This window comes from Anomaloglossus baeobatrachus, chromosome 9 (assembly GCF_048569485.1).
Source record: "Anomaloglossus baeobatrachus isolate aAnoBae1 chromosome 9, aAnoBae1.hap1, whole genome shotgun sequence".
Taxonomy (NCBI): Eukaryota; Metazoa; Chordata; class Amphibia; order Anura; family Aromobatidae; genus Anomaloglossus; species Anomaloglossus baeobatrachus.
In genome coordinates this window covers 126,544,484-126,569,012 of record NC_134361.1, presented here as the reverse complement: position 1 = coordinate 126,569,012, position 24,529 = coordinate 126,544,484, and the positions used below count along the sequence as shown (strand labels likewise).

The window sequence follows — 24,529 nt, the reverse complement described above, 5'->3', positions numbered from 1 at the left end:
GGAGATGGGAAAAACATGGCCGAAAGGGGCGGAGCTGTGTTCACATTCAGAAAAAAAACTACATATAACTGAATAGCATAACTGAAGTGAGCACTAATATATATATATGAGTGCAAGCCAAAAATACATACTATATATAAGAATAAGGCTGCACATCAAACTTAGATAATGGTATAATGCCTCAAGCATATGGAAAAATATTGGAATATACAATGAAAAATGCTACTTGCTAATTTGAACATGTGAATAATGAATTGCATACCTGCTATGAATATTAGGAAAAAGGAGATATTTAGCAATCGCATTGATCAATGTAACTGAGCCCCAAAACCTCGTCAAGGTATATCTCTATATTGGGGTCCCTAGCTCTGTGACCCTAACTGTGTGTCATCTCATTGCAATTAAAAACTGCTATGGGTGGAGAGGGGTAACTAAGGACTTTCTTATATAGGAGATGGGAAAAACATGGCCGAAAGGGGCGGAGCTGTGTTCACATTCAGAAAAAAAACTACATATAACTGAATAGGATAACTGAAGTGAGCACTAATATATATATATGAGTGCAAGCCAAAAATACATACTATATATAAGAATAAGGCTGCACATCAAACTTAGATAATGGTATAATGCCTCAAGCATATGGAAAAATATTGGAATATACAATGAAAAATGCTACTTGCTAATTTGAACATGTGAATAATGAATTGCATACCTGCTATGAATATTAGGAAAAAGGAGATATTTAGCAATCGCATTGATCAATGTAACTGAGCCCCAAAACCTCGTCAAGGTATATCTCTATATTGGGGTCCCTAGCTCTGTGACCCTAACTGTGTGTCATCTCATTGCAATTAAAAACTGCTATGGGTGGAGAGGGGTAACTAAGGACTTTCTTATATAGGAGATGGGAAAAACATGGCCGAAAGGGGCAGAGCTGTGTTCACATTCAGAAAAAAAAACTACATATAACTGAATAGGATAACTGAAGTGAGCACTAATATATATATATGAGTGCAAGCCAAAAATACATACTATATATAAGAATAAGGCTGCACATCAAACTTAGATAATGGTATAATGCCTCAAGCATATGGAAAAATATTGGAATATACAATGAAAAATGCTACTTGCTAATTTGAACATGTGAATAATGAATTGCATACCTGCTATGAATATTAGGAAAAAGGAGATATTTAGCAATCGCATTGATCAATGTAACTGAGCCCCAAAACCTCGTCAAGGTATATCTCTATATTGGGGTCCCTAGCTCTGTGACCCTAATTCTTATATATAGTATGTATTTTTGGCTTGCACTCATATATATATATTAGTGCTCACTTCAGTTATCCTATTCAGTTATATGTAGTTTTTTTTCTGAATGTGAACACAGCTCCGCCCCTTTCGGCCATGTTTTTCCCATCTCCTATATAAGAAAGTCCTTAGTTACCCCTCTCCACCCATAGCAGTTTTTAATTGCAATGAGATGACACACAGTTAGGGTCACAGAGCTAGGGACCCCAATATAGAGATATACCTTGACGAGGTTTTGGGGCTCAGTTACATTGATCAATGCGATTGCTAAATATCTCCTTTTTCCTAATATTCATAGCAGGTATGCAATTCATTATTCACATGTTCAAATTAGCAAGTAGCATTTTTCATTGTATATTCCAATATTTTTCCATATGCTTGAGGCATTATACCATTATCTAAGTTTGATGTGCAGCCTTATTCTTATATATAGTATGTATTTTTGGCTTGCACTCATATATATATATTAGTGCTCACTTCAGTTATCCTATTCAGTTATATGTAGTTTTTTTTCTGAATGTGAACACAGCTCCGCCCCTTTCGGCCATGTTTTTCCCATCTCCTATATAAGAAAGTCCTTAGTTACCCCTCTCCACCCATAGCAGTTTTTAATTGCAATGAGATGACACACAGTTAGGGTCACAGAGCTAGGGACCCCAATATAGAGATATACCTTGACGAGGTTTTGGAGCTCAGTTACATTGATCAATGCGATTGCTAAATATCTCCTTTTTCCTAATATTCATAGCAGGTATGCAATTCATTATTCACATGTTCAAATTAGCAAGTAGCATTTTTCATTGTATATTCCAATATTTTTCCATATGCTTGAGGCATTATACCATTATCTAAGTTTGATGTGCAGCCTTATTCTTATATATAGTATGTATTTTTGGCTTGCACTCATATATATTAGTGCTCACTTCAGTTATCCTATTCAGTAACGTGCGCACATACCCTTAGTGTTGTTATTTTAATGGGGGTATACATGGTGATTAAGAAGGGGTTGTCTGAGTAGTGTACAACCCCTTTAGTGTTCTTGAGGGATGTTTAATTTGTGAAGAAATGTGTCGCCCTGGGCAAGCCAGGGGACACAGGTCACAACACCACCACACCCCACACTCCAGGTAGGCACACCTGCTAACCAGAAATCCTTGTTGCCTTCCTCCAGAAGTCTGATGATGCACACCAGGGGGTGGGCCAGGCGGTTGGCTCCGCCCACCAAGGAGCTCACAGCTCTGGAGGCAGGAAGAAACCAGGCAGTCCAGTGAGGGACATGAAAGAGTGAACAGCAGTTAGAGTCCAGGGAGAGTCGAGTGAGGGAGGAGGAAGTGGAAGGAGTGAGGAGTAGCCCAGGCAGGGGCTAAAGTAAACAACAAAGTGAAAGTGAAGGGAGTAAAGGAGGAAAGCAAGCAAGGTGACAGAAGGAAAGAAAGCCTGAGAGCCCAGCCGTGTGTAGGGCCAGAACAGCAAGGTCAGCGACGGCGGTGACTGTTTGGAGGGGGACCGTTTGGAAGTTCCTGGAAGGACCCCGTTGGCTGTGTGCCCGGTGGTCTGGAGCAGTGTTCCGAAGGACAGTCAGCACCAGGGCAGGGGCCTCTCAGACCCCGGCAAGGCTAGGAGTCGCCAGATTTGCCAAATCCGTCAGTGACGGGGACGCAGATCCCCCAGCAACCAAGTCCCGATTGACGGCAACAGCCCGACCATTACCGGGGAGACACCGCCACCGCCAAGGCACAAGTTTCCCCAGGGCCAGCGCCTGCGGGCAAAGTGTAGAGCTCCTCCGGCCCAGATTGCAGTCGGGGAGCGGGTAACCGGAGGGAATCCACCGCTACCATCAGACAACATAGGTGCAAGGAAGACAAACGTCACCGTTACCTACCGGGAGTGCAGGTGCAGCCGTCTGTGGGACCGTCCTACCAGCCGTTGGTTTACCGTACAAACTGTGTCCGTGTGTCAGGCTGAGTGAGTACCATAGTGCCACAAGGCACAGCGCTGCCCCCGCGCCCCTGCGCCCTCCAGGCCCTACACTTCACATCTCATCACCGGGCCCCGGGATCACCAACCCCTACCCACGGAGGGGCAACACAACACCTGGCTGCTCCGCACCACCATCCCCGGGACCCCCACACTGAGCAGCGGTGGTGCAATCACCACAACCGTGGGTGGCGTCACGAACTATAACAATCCCCACACCCAACAAACACCCCCCTTTCACTCACGGGCGAGGAGTGTCGCTCGAGACACCCCGGGATCCGGCCCACGGCTCGAGCCACCAGGAGCAACTGCCGGACCCGAGCAGAAGGGGTGAGCGCGGTGTGCTGACACCCTCCTCCCCGCCCGCGACAACTTGGCGTCACGAACAGGATCTTGCCGCTCTGCCGTCAGGTAGAGGTGCGCCTTGTTACCGCCGGAGGCATCCGGCAGAAAAATTTCAGAAGCCGCCATCTTTGGCGCGAAAAGTTCCCGCTCGAGCGTCTTCTCGAGCAGTAAAAGCGCGAAGGCCAAAACCCCGCCCCGAGAGAGGAGGGGCCGGAAAGAGCTAAGGGGGACGCGATGGCGGCTGGACGCGTGTAAGTGTGGCGTCGCAACAAGCAAACTGGAACCCCCAATCCATCGACCCTAACGGAAAATGTCCGCCCCGCCGAGCTATGCGGAGGCGGCCGAGCTGGTGCCCGGGACAGCGGCATGGCTGAGGGCCCGAACAGTGGAGATTTGCCGCCATTATCAGAGGCAGATTGGCGGGCTGATGGAGCAATGGGCCGCGGAGGTGGAGGCGCTAGTTGCCGTAGCGCGAGTGTATGGAATGGAGGAACCGGAGAGTGACCCACGCCCCTGTGTCCCGGAGGGACCGGCCGCTGCGGCTGAGGGACCCGGTCTGATCCTGGCTCCTAGGTTGCCTCCGTCCTACGTGCTCGCATGCTGCACAGCACCTGGCACGCCGGGCGTACATCCCCCCGTGATTGCAGCCCAGGGAGTAGCAAGCCTGGAAGCTACGGTGGTTGGAAGCTACCCGACTGGTGCGGAAGCTGTTGATGGTGACTCCGGGCCTGACACCGAGCCCATGTCGGAGGAGGATGGGTCCGCCGCAGCCGAAGAATCTGAGTAGGGCAGCGGATGCCCGTTGCACCGTCCCCGTGGGGACCACCAGAAGTTTGCTGTTTGTTTGAAAAAGTTTGAAAGTTTGAAATGATGAAAATGAAAATGACCGAGTACTTCACCTGATTCACCGTGTGATTTGCAACCGGCTGGAGCCGGTACCGTTGTCCCCGTGGGGACCGTTTTAAATGCATGGGAACTATCCATGGACAAGCCCGTGAACTCTGCAGGGCAACCACAAACGTTAGTGGCTTGTAAATATGTTGGGTACCATTACCGTTTCCGCAATGCCGCCTCCTGAGAGGCAGGTTGGAGGGAGGGCCCTGAGCAGAGCAGGCCAGGGCCAAGCCACCAAAGGAACCGGTGGCCACCCTCTGGAGGGGAAGGACAGATCCCGCTCGGGTAACTTGTCCTGGACTGTGGGTCAAGGGGTGCTGCCTGGGTTTTAGGGGCAGCATCAGGGCCAGGTTGCTTGGTTGGGAGAGAGCGGAAACCGTGACCGTATACCGTTGCAACGTTTAAGAAAATGTGCCTCCCGTTTGGGAAGAGTTTTTGATTAAAAATGTTATTGATGTTTGATTAACCCTTGTTATCCCCTTTTACAGAAAAATAAAACCGGTGTAGGACGGCAGCCCGCGGACGGTCTGCATTTTGCTAAGGGGGAATGTGTCGCCCTGGGCAAGCCAGGGGACACAGGTCACAACACCACCACACCCCACACTCCAGGTAGGCACACCTGCTAACCAGAAATCCTTGTTGCCTTCCTCCAGAAGTCTGATGATGCACACCAGGGGGTGGGCCAGGTGGTTGGCTCCGCCCACCAAGGAGCTCACAGCTCTGGAGGCAGGAAGAAACCAGGCAGTCCAGTGAGGGACATGAAAGAGTGAACAGCAGTTAGAGTCCAGGGAGAGTCGAGTGAGGGAGGAGGAAGTGGAAGGAGTGAGGAGTAGCCCAGGCAGGGGCTAAAGTAAACAACAAAGTGAAAGTGAAGGGAGTAAAGGAGGAAAGCAAGCAAAGTGACAGAAGGAAAGAAAGCCTGAGAGCCCAGCCGTGTGTAGGGCCAGAACAGCAAGGTCAGCGACGGCGGTGACTGTTTGGAGGGGGACCGTTTGGAAGTTCCTGGAAGGACCCCGTTGGCTGTGTGCCCGGTGGTCTGGAGCAGTGTTCCGAAGGACAGTCAGCACTAGGGCAGGGGCCTCTCGGACCCCGGCAAGGCTAGGAGTCGCCAGATTTGCCAAATCCGTCAGTGACGGGGACGCAGATCCCCCAGCAACCAAGTCCCGATTGACGGCAACAGCCCGACCATTACCGGGGAGACACCGCCACCGCCAAGGCACAAGTTTCCCCAGGGCCAGCGCCTGCGGGCAAAGTGTAGAGCTCCTCCGGCCCAGATTGCAGTCGGGGAGCGGGTAACCGGAGGGAATCCACCGCTACCATCAGACAACATAGGTGCAAGGAAGAGAAACGTCACCGTTACCTACCGGGAGTGCAGGTGCAGCCGTCTGTGGGACCGTCCTACCAGCCGTTGGTTTACCGTACAAACTGTGTCCGTGTGTCAGGCTGAGTGAGTACCATAGTGCCACAAGGCACAGCGCTGCCCCCGCGCCCCTGCGCCCTCCAGGCCCTACACTTCACATCTCATCACCGGGCCCCGGGATCACCAACCCCTACCCACGGAGGGGCAACACAACACCTGGCTGCTCCGCACCACCATCCCCGGGACCCCCACACTGAGCAGCGGTGGTGCAATCACCACAACCGTGGGTGGCGTCACGAACTATAACAATCCCCACACCCAACAAACACCCCCCTTTCACTCACGGGCGAGGAGTGTCGCTCGAGACACCCCGGGATCCGGCCCACGGCTCGAGCCACCAGGAGCAACTGCCGGACCCGAGCAGAAGGGGTGAGCGCGGTGTGCTGACACCCTCCTCCCCGCCCGCGACAGAAACAGGCACAAATATAAGAGCATGTCTTTGTATAAAGTCTTCTTTTTAATTGTCATTGGCCATTGTTTATAGGAACACATCATCACAGGTTTAATTCTTAGGCTATGTGTTCACTAGCCGGATTTTCCCGCGGATTTGCAGCATGTTTCACTGCAGAAAATGTTCTTAACCTTTCTGCAGTGATTCACCAGCAAATCCAATGGGAAAAAAAATACTGTGCGCACTAGGCTGATTTTGACAGCTGCATGTTTTGCTGCGGGATTCCTGCAGCAAAAACAATTGCATTTCACGTCTTTTCCGCAGGGAACTGCGGCATTTCACTTCATTGACTATAATGTAATCGTGAAATCCCGCAGGGAATAACGCAGGTAGCAAATTCTGTGCGTTTCATTGCGTTTTCCTGCTTTATTCCCTGCGGTATTTCGCATTTTTCGGGACATAATGTTCATCACTGGTCTGCGTTTTGCAGGGAAGTGATGTCATTATGACAGGAAGAGGAAGCGGAGCAGAGAGTAAACACACACAGATCACACTCACACACAGACATATATAATACACATAGAAATCAAACGTACATATTAAAAATAAAAAAAAATAAAAAAAAACGTGGGCTCCGCCGTATTTTTACCATCCAGCCAAGGTAAACACACAGCAGTATTCTCAGGCTGGGGAGGGCGAGGACCAGGGTTAATACCTGTCACGCTCCCCGGGTCCCCTGCCCTGCTCCCCGGCTCACCTGCCACGCTCCCCGCTCTCCAGCCTCCATTGCCCGTGCTTCCCAGGCCCCCTGGTCCGCATCCGCTCTGGGGACGAATGGAAGACCGCGTTCAATACTCGCGATGGGCACTATGAATACTGCGTGATGCCCTTCGGCCTGTGTAACGCACCAGCAGTCTTTCAAGAATTGGTGAACGACGTTTTCCGGGACCTTCTCTACGTCTGTGTGGTGGTGTATCTGGATGATATCCTTGTCTTCTCTCCGGACCTCCAGACCCACAGAGAGAACGTGCAGCTGGTTCTACAAAGACTGAGAGAGAATCGTCTGTATGCCAAGTACGAGAAGTGTGTCTTTGAGCAGTCTTCTCTCCCCTTCCTGGGGTACCTCATCTCCGATACCGGACTGCAGATGGATCCAAAGAAGGTCTCCTCCATTCTCAACTGGCCTCCTCCTTCTGGACTGAAGGCAATCCAACGCTTTCTGGGATTTGCCAACTATTACCGCCAGTTCATCCCTCACTTCTCTGCTCTGACTGCTCCTCTCTCCGCCTTGACCAAGAAGGGGGCTAATCCAAAGGACTGGTCACCTGCGGCCGACGCCGCGTTTGGCTCTCTGAAGCAGGCATTTGCCTCCTCTCCTGTACTCCACTGTCCGGAGTTCAACCGCCAGTTCACCTTGGAGGTGGATGCCTCCTCCTCGGGAGCCGGTGCAGTGCTCATGCAGAAGTCCTCCTCCGGGAAGATGGTGACTTGCGGTTTCTTCTCCAAGAGCTTCTCAGCGCCTGAACGCAACTACACCATCGGTGACCGAGAGCTATTAGCAGTCAAACTGGCTCTGGAGGAATGGCGCTATCTTCTGGAAGGAGCAGTGTACCCCGTTATTATTTACACGGACCACAAGAATCTGGAATACCTGCGGTCTGCTCAGCGACTGAACCCACGGCAAGCCAGGTGGTCCTTGTTCTTTGCCAGATTCGATTTCCAGCTCCATTTCCGACCCGCGGACAAGAATGTACGCGCTGATGCCTTGTCCAGGTCTTTCATGCCCAAGGAGCAGGAGGAGGAGACATCCCAACCCATCATCTGTCCTAGTAAAATCATTCCAGTGGCTCCTGTAACCCTGGCCCAGATACCGCCCGGGAAGACCTTTGTCTCTGAGACTGACAGGAGAAAAGTGTTACACTGGGGCCATGCCTCGAAAACAGCCGGTCATGCTGGTCAGAAGAGAACTTGGAGTGCGATTGTACGTCATTACTGGTGGCCATCCCTTCGCACGGACGTCGCCTCTTTTGTCTCTGCCTGCTCCTCTTGTGCCAGGAACAAGACGCCCAAACATCTGCCATATGGCCGTCTTCTGCCTCTGCCTATACCCTCAGTTCCGTGGCAACACATTGCGATGGACTTTATTACAGACTTGCCATTGTCCTCCGGACACACAGTCATATGGGTCGTGGTGGATCGGTTCTCTAAAATGGCTCATTTCGTCCCTATGGCTGGACTGCCCTCTGCCCAGGAACTCGCGGACGCCTATATACATCACATCTTCCGCTTGCATGGCTTTCCATCACACATTGTGTCCGACAGAGGAACTCAGTTCACCTCCCGCTTCTGGAGGGCTCTCTGCAAACATCTGGGAGTGACTCTGGACTTTTCTTCAGCCTACCATCCTCAGTCGAACGGCCAAGTGGAACGGGTCAATCAGATATTGACCTCCTTCTTGCGTCACTACGTCAACGCCCATCATGACGACTGGTCCACGCTTCTTCCTTGGGCTGAATTCTCCCATAATCACCACGTCAGTGAGTCCTCCTCCAGCTCTCCCTTCCATGTCGTTTACGGACTTCAGCCTACCGTCCCATTGCCTGTATCCTCTTCCTCGGATGTCCCTGCTGCTGATGCTGTAGCCCGTGACTTCACAACCATTTGGGACTCGGTTAAGGCGTCCCTCGCACGTGCCTCCCTGCGGATGAAGAGACATGCAGACAAGAGACGTCTGGACCCTCCGTGTTTCTCTCCAGGAGATCTCGTCTGGCTTGCTTTCAAGTACGTCCGATTGAAGCTACCATCCTACAAGCTGGGACCTCGCTACATCGGGCCGTTTAAGGTTCTCAGCAAGATCAATGAGGTCTCCTACAAGCTACAGCTCCCGGTCACGATGAGGATACCCAACTCCTTCCACGTCTCCCTGCTCAAGCCGGTTGTCCTTGGTCCCTTCTCCGCTGCTGCCAGTTCGGCTCCTCCTCCTATTGCCGATGACGACATCTATGCGGTAAGGGATATCGTGGCCATGAAGACCGTACGGGGTCGACAGTTCTTCCTGGTGGACTGGGCAGGGTATGGTCCTGAGGATAGGTCCTGGGAGCCCCGGGAGAATGTGGGCACTCCTCTGATCCGTGCCTTCCTGTCCCGGTTGCGGGGAGGGGGGCGTGGGGGGGTACTGTCACGCTCCCTGGGTCCCCTGCCCTGCTCCCCGGCTCACCTGCCACGCTCCCCGCTCTCCAGCCTCCATTGCCCGCGCTTCCCAGGCTCCCTGGTCCCCGCTCCCGGCGCCCGTCGGCTTCCCAGCCCCAGCCCGGCTCTGCTGCTTCCTCCTCACAGCTTCCTGCTCTGGCTTCTGGCACCCGGGCCGCGCGCATGCGCATTAGGGCGCGCGCGCGGTCATTGACCCTTTCTTAAAGGGCCAGCGTCCACTGACAGGAAATGAAGCACACAGGTACAGGGTATAAAGGGGTTTAGTGTCCAAGTGGGCGGGGCCTGTTCTTCGTGTTTCCCAAGCTAGGAGTCAGGTCTCCTTGTGTTTCTGTGAGATACTCACCTCTCTCTCTTCTAGAGCCGATCCTGCCTTGCCATCCGGTCCTGCCGAATCCCGAACCCCGAACGCTGTCTATCTGCCATCCTGACAGTCCGTACCATCTCTGATCCCTGCGGTGACCCGGCATCTCGCTCCAACGGTTCCGGACTCCGCCTGACATCTTCTCGGCTTCCGAACCTGAGCTCCGTCACCCGGACTACCATCAGTGACTCCGTGGTCCCAGGGACTTCTCCATTATACTCGTGTGCACGGACTGCCCTGATACTTGTAGTGCTCCAGCTACCGGACCCCTTACCATCATCAAGGAGTTCGGCCCAGTGGATCCACCTCCTGGGTCTGCCCGTCCACCTGGCCCTAACAGTAAGAACAGGCCATGGATCCCGCTGCAGCACTAGCAGCTTTACAGGAGGAACTCTCACGCCAGCGTGAGACTCAGACCCGCATGCTGCAATTCATGTCTTCTGTGGACGCCCGCCTGAACACGCTACAAGCGTCAGTTACATCTGCAGCATCTCGGGCTTCCACTAGTCAATCCACGGCTCCAGCTCCCGTGGCAGCCTCTTCGGATGCTTCCAGACTTCGTTTGGCCTCACCACCCCGGTACGCCGGAGATCCCAAGACCTGCAGAGGATTCATAAACCAATGCTCCCTCCATTTCACGCAGCTGCCGCATTTATTTGCCTCCGACCAAGCCAAGGTCGCCTTCATCATGTCCCATCTAGAGGGTGAGGCACTGGCGTGGATGAACCCCTTGTGGGAAAGGGAGGATCCGGTGACCAAGAACATCCAGGAGTTCCTGCAGGCTTTTCGTGGCACCTTTGACGAGCCCGGACGCGCCTCCGCGTCTGCCTCATCTCTTCTCCGGTTACGTCAGGGGACTCTGACGGTGGGTCAATACGCCATCCGTTTTCGCACCTTGGCTTCGGAACTCGGGTGGAACAACGAGGCCCTAACCGCCGCCTTCTGGGAAGGACTCTCGGGTCGAATCAAAGATGAGCTGGCTGGTCGTGACGTACCATCCACCCTGGATGCCCTGATTACCCTAGCGACTCGAGTGGACATTCGCTTTCAGGAGCGATCCAAAGAGGTGTCCCGTGAGAGACGTCCGGTACGGCATTCCTCTCCTCCGCAGAAGCCCGCTGTACTCCAGTCAGCGGCATCTGGTGTCTCCGTCCACGAGCCCATGCAGATCGACCGTGTGCGGCAGTCTGAACAACGCCGAGCAGAGCGGCTCGCCAAGGACCTCTGCTTCTACTGCGGAGAGGGCACACACCTGCTACGCTCCTGTCCAGAGAGGCCGGGAAACTCCAAAGCCTAGGGTTGGTAGGAGAGGCCACCCTAGGTGCTGGGACTCTCTCAGACCCGGTTACATGGACTGTGCAAGTGACAACGGGAGAGACGCGGTTCACGGCTGAGGCGTACCTCGATTCTGGGGCAGCAGGCAATTTCATCCAGCAGGCCACGGTGGACAAGTACCAGGTGCCTGTTACTCCACTCGACAAACCCCTCGTGATCGCCTCTGTGGATGGGAGACCCCTCTCTGACACCATCTCCTGGATCACCAGGCCGGTCGAACTACGTATCGGTGCCCTGCACACCGAGAACATCGCTCTCTACGTCCTCCCACACATGTCCCATCAAATCCTGCTGGGACTTCCCTGGTTACGGACACACGAACCATCAGTCAGCTGGGGCACTGGTGAAATCACCCGATGGGGCTCTTCTTGCCATGAGAACTGTCTGAAGACCATACAACCCATCCGGCGACCTCCGGTTCCAGAGTCCCTACCGGGACTGCCCTCGGCCTATTGGTCCTTCGCGGACGTCTTTGATAAAAAGGAATCAGAGGTACTTCCGCCACATCGTCCTTACGGTTGTGCCATCGACCTGCTCCCGGGAACTACACCACCTCGAGGACGGATATATCCACTGTCTCCAGCCGAAACAAGGGCCATGTCTACTTACATCACTGAGAGCCTGGCAAGGGGATTCATTCGGAGATCCTCCTCTCCTGCTGGAGCAGGTTTCTTCTTCGTTAAGAAGAAAGAAGGCGACTTACGCCCATGCATAGACTACCGGGGATTGCACCAAATCACCGTGAAAAACAAGTACCCCTGCCGCTCATCCCCGAATTGTTTGATCGGCTTAGAGGAGCTCGTGTGTTCACCAAGTTGGACCTTCGAGGTGCCTAAAACCTGGTCCGCATCCGCTCTGGGGACGAATGGAAGACCGCGTTCAATACTCGCGATGGGCACTATGAATACTGCGTGATGCCCTTCGGCCTGTGTAACGCACCAGCAGTCTTTCAAGAATTGGTGAATGACGTTTTCCGGGACCTTCTCTACGTCTGTGTGGTGGTGTATCTGGATGATATCCTTGTCTTCTCTCCGGACCTCCAGACCCACAGAGAGAACGTGCAGCTGGTTCTACAAAGACTGAGAGAGAATCGTCTGTACGCCAAGTACGAGAAGTGTGTCTTTGAGCAGTCTTCTCTCCCCTTCCTGGGGTACCTCATCTCCGATACCGGACTGCAGATGGATCCAAAGAAGGTCTCCTCCATTCTCAACTGGCCTCCTCCTTCTGGACTGAAGGCAATCCAACGCTTTCTGGGATTTGCCAACTATTACCGCCAGTTCATCCCTCACTTCTCTGCTCTGACTGCTCCTCTCTCCGCCTTGACCAAGAAGGGTGCTAATCCAAAGGACTGGTCACCTGCGGCCGACGCCGCGTTTGGCTCTCTGAAGCAGGCATTTGCCTCCTCTCCTGTACTCCACCGTCCGGAGTTCAACCGCCAGTTCACCTTGGAGGTGGATGCCTCCTCCTCGGGAGCCGGTGCAGTGCTCATGCAGAAGTCCTCCTCCGGGAAGATGGTGACTTGCGGTTTCTTCTCCAAGAGCTTCTCAGCGCCTGAACGCAACTACACCATCGGTGACCGAGAGCTATTAGCAGTCAAACTGGCTCTGGAGGAATGGCGCTATCTTCTGGAAGGAGCAGTGTACCCCGTTATTATTTACACAGACCACAAGAATCTGGAATACCTGCGGTCTGCTCAGCGACTGAACCCACGGCAAGCCAGGTGGTCCTTGTTCTTTGCCAGATTCGATTTCCAGCTCCATTTCCGACCCGCGGACAAGAATGTACGCGCTGATGCCTTGTCCAGGTCTTTCATGCCCAAGGAGCAGGAGGAGGAGACATCCCAACCCATCATCTGTCCTAGTAAAATCATTCCAGTGGCTCCTGTCACCCTGGCCCAGATACCGCCCGGGAAGACCTTTGTCTCTGAGACTGACAGGAGAAAAGTGTTACACTGGGGCCATGCCTCGAAAACAGCCGGTCATGCTGGTCAGAAGAGAACTTGGAGTGCGATTGTACGTCATTACTGGTGGCCATCCCTTCGCACGGACGTCGCCTCTTTTGTCTCTGCCTGCTCCTCTTGTGCCAGGAACAAGACGCCCAAACATCTGCCATATGGCCGTCTTCTGCCTCTGCCTATACCCTCAGTTCCGTGGCAACACATTGCGATGGACTTTATTACAGACTTGCCATTGTCCTCCGGACACACAGTCATATGGGTCGTGGTGGATCGGTTCTCTAAAATGGCTCATTTCGTCCCTATGGCTGGACTGCCCTCTGCCCAGGAACTCGCGGACGCCTATATACATCACATCTTCCGCTTGCATGGCTTTCCATCACACATTGTGTCCGACAGAGGAACTCAGTTCACCTCCCGCTTCTGGAGGGCTCTCTGCAAACATCTGGGAGTGACTCTGGACTTTTCTTCAGCCTACCATCCTCAGTCGAACGGCCAAGTGGAACGGGTCAATCAGATATTGACCTCCTTCTTGCGTCACTACGTCAACGCCCATCATGACGACTGGTCCACGCTTCTTCCTTGGGCTGAATTCTCCCATAATCACCACGTCAGTGAGTCCTCCTCCAGCTCTCCCTTCCATGTCGTTTACGGACTTCAGCCTACCGTCCCATTGCCTGTATCCTCTTCCTCGGATGTCCCTGCTGCTGATGCTGTAGCCCGTGACTTCACAACCATTTGGGACTCGGTTAAGGCGTCCCTCGCACGTGCCTCCCTGCGGATGAAGAGACATGCAGACAAGAGACGTCTGGACCCTCCGTGTTTCTCTCCAGGAGATCTCGTCTGGCTTGCTTTCAAGTACGTCCGATTGAAGCTACCATCCTACAAGCTGGGACCTCGCTACATCGGGCCGTTTAAGGTTCTCAGCAAGATCAATGAGGTCTCCTACAAGCTACAGCTCCCGGTCACGATGAGGATACCCAACTCCTTCCACGTCTCCCTGCTCAAGCCGGTTGTCCTTGGTCCCTTCTCCGCTGCTGCCAGTTCGGCTCCTCCTCCTATTGCCGATGACGACATCTATGCGGTAAGGGATATCGTGGCCATGAAGACCGTACGGGGTCGACAGTTCTTCCTGGTGGACTGGGCAGGGTATGGTCCTGAGGATAGGTCCTGGGAGCCCCGGGAGAATGTGGGCACTCCTCTGATCCGTGCCTTCCTGTCCCGGTTGCGGGGAGGGGGGCGTGGGGGGGGTACTGTCACGCTCCCTGGGTCCCCTGCCCTGCTCCCCGGCTCACCTGCCACGCTCCCCGCTCTCCAGCCTCCATTGCCCGCGCTTCCCAGGCTCCCTGGTCCCCGCTCCCGGCGCCCGTCGGCTTCCCAGCCCCAGCCCGGCTCTGCTGCTTCCTCCTCACAGCTTCCTGCTCTGGCTTCTGGCACCCGGGCCGCGCGCATGCGCATTAGGGCGCGCGCGCGGTCATTGACCCTTTCTTAAAGGGCCAGCGTCCACTGACAGGAAATGAAGCACACAGGTACAGGGTATAAAGGGGTTTAGTGTCCAAGTGGGCGGGGCCTGTTCTTCGTGTTTCCCAAGCTAGGAGTCAGGTCTCCTTGTGTTTCTGTGAGATACTCACCTCTCTCTCTTCTAGAGCCGATCCTGCCTTGCCATCCGGTCCTGCCGAATCCCGAACCCCGAACGCTGTCTATCTGCCATCCTGACAGTCCGTACCATCTCTGATCCCTGCGGTGACCCGGCATCTCGCTCCAACGGTTCCGGACTCCGCCTGACATCTTCTCGGCTTCCGAACCTGAGCTCCGTCACCCGGACTACCATCAGTGACTCCGTGGTCCCAGGGACTTCTCCATTATACTCGTGTGCACGGACTGCCCTGCTACTTGTAGTGCTCCAGCTACCGGACCCCTTACCATCATCAAGGAGTTCGGCCCAGTGGATCCACCTCCTGGGTCTGCCCGTCCACCTGGCCCTAACAATACCTCCCCCTACTGCAGCCGAGAATATCAGCCCGCAGCTGCCCCGGGACTGTCGCATCCATTATGCGACAATCCCGGAGTGTCCCCGCCTCTTCCAGATTGCTGTGATGCGGTGGCAATCAAAGTAATAATGAGTTAATAGCAGCGCATCGCTGCCACTAAGTCATAGCTTCATCATGGCAGTGTCTATGAGACAGCTTACATGATTAACCCATAAGTAAAGTGAATAAACACAAACCAAAAAATCCTTTATTTTAAATAAAACACAAAAAAGCCCTCTCTTTCAGCACTTTATTAACCCCTTCCGAACACACAGATCCGGCGTAATCCACGCAGGTCCCCCGATGCTTGCATCCAGCCGCGACTGACACACAGTACTTAATGCAGCCTCGTAACAAGACTGCAGAGGTAATTACAGGTAATTTCTCATGGTCGGTAATGTGAACACATTACTGCTCGCGAGAACTGCATTGTGTTCTCACAGGGACTCTATTGTTTGATTGATCTGTCCTCTAGCTATTGATTATCTACCTATCTATCTATCCCTCTATTATCTATCTATCTATCTATCTATCCTTCTATCTATCCCATTATCTATCTATCTATCTATCCATCTATCCATTATCTATCTATTTATTTATCTATCTAGCTATCCATTATCTTTCTAGCTATCTATCCATCTATCTATCCATATATATATATATATATATATCAGAAGGAAATTACCTATTTTTTTTTTCTCAATGTGCTTTATTGCATTGAATACATTAAAATACATGTACCAACCCGCACCAAAACCGCACCAAATCTGCACCAAAACGCATGCAGATTTCAGTGCGTTTTATTGCGTTTTTTTTCCACGGGTGCGGAAATCTGTCAGAGCCTGCGGAATTTTCTTAAGAAAGTTCCATTTTCTAGTGCGCACAGGGCCTTAGAGTATGTCTGAAATAATCCTCCGTGCACTAGATGTACAGTGTTTTCAACATTCGACTGCTGCATTAATAAATGTACGATTCATTTTGCAAAGAGCTAGACTATTGGGATATTTTTCTTATGCAGAAAGAACAATTAATCGTTTTTTGCTGCTGCAGGTAACAATAAAACCATGATCTGATATATATGTAAAAAGCAGCTGCATTCATTGTGAACTATGTCCTGGGGTCTTTTAAAAGCAGTGCCATTTTTACAGCATTCCAAAGCTTTGTGTTATGCTTTAATGATATTGACCTTGAATTTTATGTTGGCAACTGCTTATCAAGTAGAAAGCATTAAAAAACTTAATGAATTATCTTCATCTTACTATATATAGTAAAATACTAAATACCACCACTCACAAAAAGTTAGGGATATTTGGCTTTCAGGTGGAATTTATGGAAAAATAAAAAGTTCAATCTACATTGATATTTTATCATGAAAGTAGGGTATTTAAATACAGTTAGGTCCAGAAATATTTGGACAGTGACACAAGTTTTGTTATTTTAGCTGTTTACAAAAAATGTTCAGAAATACAATTATATATATAATATGGGCTGAAAGTGCACACTCCCAGCTGCAATATGTGAGTTTTCACATCCAAATCGGAAAAAGGGTTTAGGAATCATAGCTCTGTAATGCATAGCCTCCTCTTTTTCAAGGGACCAAAAGTAATTGGACAAGGGACTCTAAGGGCTGCAATTAACTCTGAAGGCATCTCCCTCGTTAACCTGTAATCAATGAAGTAGTTAAAAGGTCTAGGGTTGATTACAGGTGTGTGGTTTTGCATTTGGAAGCTGTTGCTGTGACCAGACAACATGCGGTCTAAGGAACTCTCAATTGAGGTGAAGCAGAACATCCTGAGGCTGAAAAAAAAGAAAAAATCCATCAGAGAGATAGCAGACATGCTTGGAGTAGCAAAATCAACAGTCGGGTACATTCTGAGAAAAAAGGAATTGACTGGTGAGCTTGGGAACTCAAAAAGGCCTGGGCGTCCATGGATGACAACAGTGGTGGATGATCGCCGCATACTTTCTTTGGTGAAGAAGAACCCGTTCACAACATCAACTGAAGTCCAAAACACTCTCAGTGAAGTAGGTGTATCTGTCTCCAAGTTAACAGTAAAGAGAAGACTCCATGAAAGTAAATACAAAGGGTTCACATCTAGATGCAAACCATTCATCAATTCCAAAAATAGACAGGCCAGAGTTAAATTTGCTGAAAAACACCTCATGAAGCCAGCTCAGTTCTGGAAAAGTATTCTATGGACAGATGAGACAAAGATCAACCTGTACCAGAATGATGGGAAGAAAAAAGTTTGGAGAAGAAAGGGAACAGCACATGATCCAAGGCACACCACATCCTCTGTAAAACATGGTGGAGGCAACTGGGTCACTTGTGTTTATTGATGACATAACAGCAGACAAGAGTAGCCGGATGAATTCTGAAGTGTACCGGGATATACTTTCAGCCCAGATTCAGCCAAATGCCGCAAAGTTGATCGGACGGCGCTTCATAGTACAGATGGACAATGACCCCAAGCATACAGCCAAAGCTACACAGGAGTTCATGAGTGCAAAAAAGTGGAACATTCTGCAATGGCCAAGTCAATCACCAGATCTTAACCCAATTGAGCATGCATTTCACTTGCTCAAATCCAGACTTAAGACGGAAAGACCCACAAACAAGCAAAGCAAGACCTGAAGGCTGCGGCTGTAAAGGCCTGGCAAAGCATTAAGAAGGAGGAAACCCAGCGTTTGGTGATGTCCATGGGTTCCAGACTTAAGGCAGTGATTGCCTCCAAAGGATTCGCAACAAAATATTGAAAATAAAAATATTTTGTTTGGGTTTGGTTTATTTGTCCAATTACTTTTGACCTCCTAAAATGTGGAGTGTTTGTAAAGAAATGTGTACAATTCCTACAATTTCTATCAGATATTTTTGTTCAAACCTTCAAATTAAACGTTACAATCTGCACTTGAATTCTGTTGTAGAGATTTCACTTCTGTCTAAAGCCACAAGCCATGGCCGCAGATCTGCTGGGCTGGTGTGTGGGAGAGATGGAGCGCCGCTTCGGATTAAGTGTCAGCGAAGACATCGTCCAGTATATCCTTTCCATCGACACGGAAGAAGAAATTGATGAGTACATAAATGACCTTATCCAGGGCTTTGATGAGCAGAAACAAATTTTCATCAATGACTTAAAAATCCGCTGGCAAAAAATAAGGAATCCTCACAGCTCCTCCTCTGCACCGAACTATAGGAAAGACGATACTACAGGCGTGCAGGCGCTGTCCTTTATAGACAATGCAAAAAAAGGCAGACGTAAAGGAAGGAACAAATTGGAGCCTCTCCCAACATCTGCTGTGACTACTATGGTCGCTGAAGAGGTTAAGACTCCAATGGACTTGGCTAAGCAGGCCCAGGAAATGGCTGCTTTGTCTTCCTCAAAGATAAAGCAGAAGTTTGTGAACCTGTACACTAAAGAAGGCCAGGATCGCTTGGCTGTGCTAATCCCAGGCCGTTACCCATGTGAATGTCTGGCACAAAAACAAAAACTTATCAACAACTGCATAACTTGTGGACGTATTGTGTGTGAACAAGAGGGATCCGGTCCATGTTTGTTTTGCGGCAACCTAGTGTGTACAAAAGAAGAAGCTGATATTCTAGTGAGAGAATCCAACAAAAGTCAGAGATTACGAAAGAAACTCTTGGGCGGTGATCTTCTACCACATCAAGAAATGCGAAGTAAGGAAGGTTTGGAAAGAGCCATGCAGCATCGTGACAAGCTCCTGGAATATGATAAGACGAGTGTGCGACGCACCCATGTGATTGATGATGAGTCTGATTACTTCTCCACTGATTCCAACCAGTGGTTGTCCCAGGCAGAACGTGAGGCTCTTCGCAAGAAGGAACAGGAATTGCAAGACCTCCGTCATGCTTCTCGGCTTTCCCGCAAGGTGACTATAGATTTTGCAGGACGGAAAGTTGTAGAAGAAGGTGGAGATCTGGATGAGTATCACAAGAGATTTGATGATGTTGTGCATGCAGTCAACTCTGGCACAATAGCAAAACCAGCGAGAAGGTCAGGAGAGAATACCCGTGATTCCCCGCTTTTGAATCCAGCCTTGATGTGTCCTCCACCAGTGTGGGTTGATCAGGTGAGCGCCACTTCAAATAGGAAAAGGACTGGTGTAGAAGACTCCGATGAGCGCAGTAGACTTCGGATACAGGACAAAGAACTACAGGAGATCAGTGATCAAGGCATGTGTCTGAGTATGCACCAGCCATGGGCTTCACTTTTTGTTGCTGGCATTAAAAGAGTGGAGGGCAGATCATGGTACAGTGCTCATAGAGGCCGTCTATGGATAGCAGCTGCAGCTAAAAATCCTTCCCCACAGGAGATCTCAGAACTAGAGACCTCATACCGAGTGCTACTTCATAGAGATTTCATTTCAAATCCAATGTGGTGGCATGCAGACCCCAACTCGCGAAAATTGTGTCACTGTCCAAATATTTCTGGACCTAACTGTAGAAGCATGCAGTAGTGATCTCCTCATCTCAAACAATTTATTGTAACAAAAGCCAACAACAGTGGTGGGTTAACTCTTACCAAAAATGTTAATGTTTCAATACTTACCATGTGGCCTTGAGCATCAATTACTGCTTTACAATAACATCTCACGCTGTTTAGAAGTCTGCTGGGGCATGGCATCCCATTCTTCTTGAAGGGCAGCCCTCAGGTCATTGAGGTTCTGTAGTACAGTGTTACGAGTCTTTACACGGCGATTCAACTGATCCCTTATGTTTTCTATGAGACCATTTGAGGTACCTCCATTTACCTCCATTTGAGGTAACTCAGTCTCCAGCAGCCATTCCCTAATGATGTAATCTTGATGAACTGCAGCATTGTCATCCATGAAGATGAAATTAGGCCTGTATTGTTCAGGTAGAGGTACAATGACTGGATTATTGATGTTTTTCAATTAGAACCGGCTTGTCACTGTACCATTTGCAAAGTATAGGGCAGTTCTGTATTGACTAGATACACCTGCCCACACTGTAATACTACGACCATCAAAGGCTCATCTGGTGACAACAGTGGCTAATGCATAGTGCTCTCCTTGACGTCTCCAACATTGTTAGCGGACATCATTTCTGCTCAGTGTAAATCAACTTTCATCAGTGAATAGTGCTGAGGCTCATTGGTCCCTTGTCCAACATAAAAACTCCCTGGCCCATGCAAAATGATGATGCCTGTGCCTGGTGGTGCGGTCAGGTACCCTAGCAGGTTGTCTAGTGTAGACACCACACTTATGTAAATGGTTTTGAGTTGTTTGACTTGACACTTGGGTGCCTTTCAACTCCCTTAAACGTGCTTGGAGTTTTGTGGCATTCATCATCTGGTTTCCAAAGGGCATTGCTCACAATAAAGTGGTCATCAGTGTGAGATGTGGTCAAAGGACGTCCATTTCTATGTCTTTCTGTGACTCTGCCAATATCTCTGTATCTCTGTGTTATGTCAATCAACCAATTAATATAGCGTGAACAGTGAAATACATGGACTTGATTGAGGGAATAAAGGAAGATGATGTCAGCATAATTTCCCAACAGTGTAGTGCTCAGTGGTTATATTTATTGAAAAGCTTTAACCCCTTCACGACCGGCCAATTTTTCGCTTTCCGTTTTTTTTTTCCGCCATTCTTTTTCTGAGAGACGTAACTTTTTTATTTTTCAGTCAATATGGTCATGTGAGGGCTCATTTTTTGCAGAACGAGCTGTACTTTTAAATGAAACCATCAGTTTTACCATATAGTGTACTGGAAAACTGCAAAAAAAATCCAAATGCAGAAAACTTGCAAAAAAAGTGCGATAGCACTATGGTTTTTGAGATATTTTATTCACTGTGTTCACTATATGGTAAAATTGATGTGTGGGTATGATGCCTCAAGTCAGTGCGAGTTCGTAGACACCAAACATATAAAGGTTTACTTTTATATAAGGGGTTAAAACAAATCGGAAGTTTGTCCAAAAAAAGTGGCGCACGTTTTACGCCATATTCTGTGACCCGTAGCGTTCTCATTTTTCGGGATCTATGGCTCAGAGATGGCTTATTTTATGCGTCTCAAGCTGACGTTTTTAACGGTACCATCTTTGCGCAGATGCTACGTTTTGAACACCTCTTATTGCATTTTGCGCAAAAGTTGTGGCGACAAAAAAACGTCGTTTTGGCGTTTGGAATTTTTTTGCCGCTACACCGTATACTGATCAGATTAATTGATTTTATATTTTGATAGATCGGGCGTTTCTGAACGCGGCGATACCAAATGTGTGTATATTTTTTATTTATTTAACCCTTTAATTTTCAATGGGGCGAATGGGAGGTGATTTGAACTTTTAGGTTTTTTTGGTTTTTTTAATTTTTTAAAACTTTTTTTTTAACTTTTTTTTTTATTTTACTAGTCCCCATAGGGGGCTATTGCGATCAGCATTCCGATTGCTCTGCAGTATCTGCTGATCACAGCAACAAGGCTGTAAACAGCAGATACGCTCTCTTTCTCTTTTGCTGTGCCGCTGGCACAGCGAAAGTGAAAGCAAGTCAGGTGTAGTACAGGAGTCATCACATGACCCTGTGCTACCATGACAACTATCGGAAGTCACGTGATCGCGTCACGTGACTTCCGGTAGCGGGCGGAAAGTAAAAGTTTACCGCGATCGCGCTTATAATGGCGCTGTCACATATTGACAGCGCCATATAAGGGGTTAAACGGCACGAGTAGATAACGATTCTGCTCGTGCCTAGCAGGCACACATCTCAGCTGTGAAAATCAGCTGAGATGTGTGCCAATCGCAGCATGATGCTGCCGGCAGACCGCGGGCAGTAAGGTTATGACCGCAGGGACGTCATTTTACGGCCCGCGGTCGTTAAGGGGTTAATATACAAGCTAATACACTGCAACATTATTGGCTTAATTTCAATCCTTGCTCAGTGATTGGCCCATAAAGCTTAAATGAATGTGTTTGATTGGTTCTTCGGTATGGTGATGCAAATGGCAGGGCGTGTAGCCCTTATAGTCCTTATCTTACCGCGGCATATGTCTTAGGGGCTTTCTAACATTTGTTTATGAAAATCTAAAAGATGCAAGTCATGTTATTTTTCTAAGTGTACCAAGCACCATCTTAGGTTAATATGTATAAGGTGATGTGTTCACATATTATACAATATGCCAATATAATTTTTTTTAACAAATTTAAACATAATATTATTCCCAATTAAGTTCACAATCAGATGATTGCTGTTACATTTCCCTCCATTTGTTTGAATCTCTAGACATAGACCTATGCCTTTGATCATTATTGTCTACCCCAAATATCTCTGATTTACACCTGCCTAGGTCACTGAACCCCTATTTCAGCTGGTGCTTACCCAAGGTGTGTGGATAGGCCACCTAAATCAGGGGATCCAGCGATCCATCCCCAGACTAAGCTAGTTGCTCACTGTAGCTAACACATGCACTCATAGTTTATTTTCATTCAGCAACAAGCATTCTCTATTACTAAGCTCATGAGGGCAACTATTCAGATGTGCACCACCCCCTGGCTCAGGCCAGCTAACAGGACTGGCAGAACCAGTAGCTCTGAGTCTGTTGATCTGCCCAGGGTATAACAACCTTATTGCAACATGTGGAGGAAGCCATGTGAAGGAAGCCTCTAGCACAAAGGCAATAACCCAAAATGCTAGGGTGGAACTGAGGGATACTTTTCTGGAAATGAGGTCCTCCACCTGTCCCTTAAAAACTGGGGAGTCTTTTTCCAGGAAAGAGGACAGTCACGCTAGTTCAGTCATGGCGAACCTTTCACAGGTCGAGTGCCCAAACTGCAGCCCTAAACCCAAATTTTTGTCCGAAGTGCCAACCAATCCTATTATGTAAATAATTAATTTTAACCTTACCTTTGCAGTCTTCTGTTCTCCTCAGCAAGGGGCATCACGCTCATTCGTGCTTACCACACATTGAAGCTCAGCCTCTCCCACTGCCCTTTCCAGACACAACAGTTGGATTGATCTTTCTGGAAAAAATTGCAGCATAGTAGACAAATAGAGATTTTAGCATGAAATACAATCAGTATTCACCCTGCAATCCACATCTACATTTCAAAGTCTGAACATCTTGAAATCCCATAAAGTAAATAACGTACGAATTGCTCCTGTGTCGCCCACCTGCAGCGGTCACCCAAGGGACACCACTCCACCTCCGGGGACACCACAGGGTCGTCACTTTGGCATCTCTGGCTATAGGTATGTCAGGTTTATTAACTTGGGAGTCGTCACGCCACTCACGGTTTGCGGTCAGGGATATGGGTGACCGCCACTGCAGTTTTAACGAGCGTCTGGGGCTGATGGAGTCTGCAGTCGGATGGTGTGGCCTCCCGTGAGTGAGGCTGGCCCCAGGGGCTCGGGTGTGTAGAACAATAGGTCCCAGAATAACTCAGTCTCAGTCCAAGATGTCTTTCAATTGTTCTTTACTCACTTTTTCATGTTATCGTGAGGTAACCCGGGCGATGCTGAGATAAACCAGGTGGAACTAGGTATCCTTTAGGCTGGTCTAAGGGTAACTGTTAACTTGCCTTCCTAGCACTTCTTGTTTCGGATAACCTCTGACTTGAAGTACCGTAGGATTCATCCAGGGAAGTCGCTACTGCCTTTTCTCTCCTTTTTGGCCCATTTGCCGGCAGCGTGGACCAATGAAGATGGCTCCAGGCTCCATTCTCCTTATGGGCACCCTTGTTGCTGCTGAGGCTTGGACTCTAGTTGGTTGGTGAGGGACTTGTAGTTCCCCTCACCGGCAGGTTTAGCAGATCAAATAAATGGACGTCTACTCTAGGGACCTGTTACCCGTACGTGCCTAGTCACCAGGAGTCTCCGTACTCGACCAGCTGCCTTCCTCAGCGTCTTTCTGACCGATTTGCTGGTAACCGTTCTCCCCCGCTAACGGCTACTACACGTGCAGGGTCTGACTAGCATGTCAGCGCGCGTCTCTCCTTCAGCAACCCTCCTTTTGCGCCTGCTGCTACTAGACTGACTAACTCCTCCTACTTTCCTTACAGCCACTGCCACCTTAGCTTCCAGCCCCTCCCCTACACCCCTAGATGAGATGTGGAGGAAAGCCCCCTCTTGGGTCTGCCCAAGGGTCCCTCTAAGGTGTGGGAGACCTGGTTGCTATGTGTCTGTGCGTACACACCCTATTCCAGCCTTTGGAATTACCTGAAAGTACTGCCTCCAGCATGGGTTCAGTACTCAGTGGCGCCAGACCAAGTCAGGGGCGCCACATTCCCCTCCGCTTTCATTGTGTAGTTATGTCCCACTTCCTG

The 24,529-nt window shown here is 49.7% G+C and overlaps 1 protein-coding gene and 1 pseudogene across 2 annotated transcripts in view; both read left to right on the top strand.

Moving 5' to 3' along the window:
• The window catches only part of LOC142251311 (relaxin receptor 1-like), a 1,991,578-nt gene that overhangs the window by 406,781 nt on the left and 1,560,268 nt on the right, over window positions 1-24,529 (top strand). The window lies entirely within an intron of this gene.
• Window positions 18,173-19,707, top strand: LOC142250881 (activating signal cointegrator 1 pseudogene; annotated as a pseudogene).